Here is a 3,215-nt window from a genome sequence, read left to right on the forward strand (position 1 = left end):
GAATAAATCCAACCCAACCCAAACTGATTAGTTTGATTCATTTGTTGGGTTGTAGTTTATTTGATAACACTTGCATATTAAAACAATTCAATATTACATGCCTTACTTACAAGTAAAATACTAGATCATCAACTTTTTGTTTTATAGTCCAACAACCGCTCAAAAAAATAGATTTCAAACTTGAGAGAAAAAAAAAATATTGAGTAGGAGTTAAAAATGTTGCATTTTTTTAGAAAGGGCATTTGGTCTAGTGGTATGATTCTCGCTTAGGGTGCGAGAGGTCCCGAGTTCAATTCTTGGAATGCCCCTGTGTTAATTTCTCAAAAGATGAGCCTCAGAGAAAACAATTCAACATGTCTCAAGTTAGAGAATATGAGAATAGGGAATGAAACATATTCTTTCTAGGAACTTTTCATTATGTTATCCGCTGTCGTCAAATAGGTCATTTGAGGGGCCTAAGTGCAAAGCCCCATAGCCTATCCGTGGTCAGGAAGGCAGGCGAACAGCGTACACTGAAAAACTTCTTTTCTATCACACGTAAAATTGTCATTCTTTTGAAACCCCTTACCTTATCAGTCATCAGGCAGATTTTTGGTATCATATATCGAGATAATTATTATGAAAAAGCTATTCCACTAGTGTGACGTAGATACTCTTTCTTTGTGGTATCAGTCATGCTATTTGAATAGCCTGAAGTCATCATAGCCTCTCCACCAGTTCCGAAGACTCCTTCGGCATCAATGTGCTCTAATGAAAGAGATCAGACCCTTTCCTGAACAAGAATCGGGCACAAAACACCGAATGAGAAAGTCGAAAGCGAGCTCTTTTCGCGTATACGCAATCTTGAAACCCAATTAGCTCACGGACTGTCTCCTCAACCCTGACGAGTATGAGTGCTTGGTAAGAGAGAATGTCGAATGAGAAAGACATTCGATTACGACAACATTCGCAACTACCAAAGTGCACTAAACCTAGTAGAGATCTTCGACATAACAATAATGGAACTTCAAGCCCATTTAATCAATCTGCTCTGTACCTTATTGTTGACCGAATCGGATGCACGCCAGGCCTAAATTCTCTCTCAGTCACCTGGAGACGAAAGGAAGATAAGATCCGAAGTTTACGAATCGAAGAGAAAGTGGATCTGAGTTCTACACGCTTTCATTTTCAAAAGCTTTGCTTGCCTACGGTACTTTATTCATGATGTGCAACAATACGGTCATCTCTCAGCCGTGTATAGAGAATTCCTTGATCATTTACTTGGCGGATAACACAAATGAAATCGCTTCCCTGACCGCCCATCTTATGAGTCCATTCTTGTCTTGTTGGTTTGTTGTATTATTCTATACCTCTCTCGATTTATAGAAAGACGTTCGAGAGCTGGAAGGGCCTATCGTGAGGGAACTTTCCTTTTCACGGTAGGCAAGGGTAAAGCGGGAGCTGCATATGTCCACGGTGATCAAGGCAGAGTGACTTCTTCTTTAAAAGAGGTTGGTTTTATCGAAAATGTTAGATCCGCTTTCATTAAAGAAAAAATAGGAGGTCTTGGTTTGGCCGATGTCGATTCGTATGGCAATGCGGACTCGACTCAGGATGAGGATTCCGCTTTTCATACTGCTGCTATGAGCCGAAAGAGCTGGTAAGCCATCTCGCTAAACGAAAGGAAAAAGCACGTACGGGTTGACCTTGTTACAAGGGGCGGGGGCCAGCCAAAGAAGGTCAGTCGGACTAGGTTAGGACCGTTTGATCCGATTCAGCTAGGTTCTTCCATGCGAGAATGTATGCGTATCGGTATACTCTTTAGGACCGGTTGCTTTCTCTTTTTGTTTATACGTTTGGAGAAACCTGCTAAGCCCGCCTTTCTTACCAGGTGTGATTCAATCTTTCAGCTCAAACATTCCTATCGTCCAATGGAAAAGGTAGGAGTACGACTACCTTTTCCTTTTCTTGACCAAGCCAAGGGATCATTCAGTTTCTACCAAAAAGTTTGCTATCTATTAGTTGCCGTAATCGAATGTATTTCTCATTTCATGATAGCTCCTCCAAGAGCTTCCTGGTCCGTAGTAGACGAAACCTTGGACTTCTATCGAACTTATAGCATTGCCTGGTGAGCTCACCGTTTAGGGTTGGCCTTATAGGAGATCGAGCAGCCTTTCTTTCCCTACCTGGTATGCTTTTCCGATTATCGAGCAACTAGCCAACTAGCCAAAGAGAGAGGGAGAGGGATCATGTCAATCAATTTGTATGTGCATTTTGTCTGTCCTATACTTGCCTGCTTAGCTTTCTTAGCCAACAACTCCGATTTTTCCCAAACCAAGAGGTCCTGCTTATCCATACCCAACAGTCACACTTTCAGCTGAAAGACTGATGTTTTTTCATAAAGTCGGTTCATAGATCAAGAAAGAATGAAGCTGCTTACAGGGACGATTACGCGATTACGCGATCAAGAAAGAATTTTCTACATAGGTCATCTGTGGTCACAATTCTTATAAGGAAGATGCTCCCAAATAATCAGTGAACAATAGCCTTTAAAGAAGTTTCAGAGAGCAAGAAGAGACAGAACAGAGAATAGGAGTGAGTCGTGCAAGGAAGAAGGAACTAGTAGGTTTAATTTGGGTTCGTTTGAACTAAAAAACGAACAAAAAATTTTCAAACGAACCCAAATTTAAGACTCACTAGCCCAAAGTCTATATGTGGTAAAAAAAAACCTTCCGTGGCCCAATCCTTATTCGCAGTCCGCATCCAACCATTTCCTTTTCAACCTACACGTATGCTCTAGGCCAAACTCACGTAACTAGTCAGAAGATGCGGCCCACAACTGAACGGAAGACAAGTGTCACAATCGCACTCTTGCAGTAGTGAGACAATGATTATGTGACATTTGTTCTAATCCAATGAACAAGTCAACCATGCAAAATTTAGACTGAACGAACAATAGTAGTGTATGCTCGAATCACGTTTAGAAGAAATATTTTAGAAAGCGTGAGCGAGGAAATACGTTAAAAACAATTTCAAATAAAGCTATGTTATAAGCTAAAAGTGAAGAAACAACAACTGGTCACGTTCTCCTATAGTACATTTTGGGACATTTTAGTCCTGATGGGTGTAGATATGATTTTGAGGACTAATCATACACCCCGTATTGACACAACAATAATAGTAAAGGCCTATCTAAGATGAAAGCAAGTAAAAGGGATTTGGAATGATCATGCCAC

General features: G+C 40.8%; 1 non-coding gene across 1 annotated transcript; it reads left to right on the forward strand.

Moving 5' to 3' along the window:
• The first annotated feature begins 236 nt into the window (after positions 1-236).
• On the forward strand, positions 237-308 carry TRNAP-AGG (transfer RNA proline (anticodon AGG)). The gene has a single exon. It is a non-coding gene; the product is annotated as a tRNA-Pro (tRNA).
• Positions 309-3,215: the final 2,907 nt, after the last annotated feature.

The sequence above is a fragment of the Cucurbita pepo genome, chromosome 10 (assembly GCF_057944985.1).
Source record: "Cucurbita pepo subsp. pepo isolate OVF chromosome 10, ASM5794498v1, whole genome shotgun sequence".
NCBI classification, from domain to species: domain Eukaryota; kingdom Viridiplantae; phylum Streptophyta; class Magnoliopsida; order Cucurbitales; family Cucurbitaceae; genus Cucurbita; species Cucurbita pepo.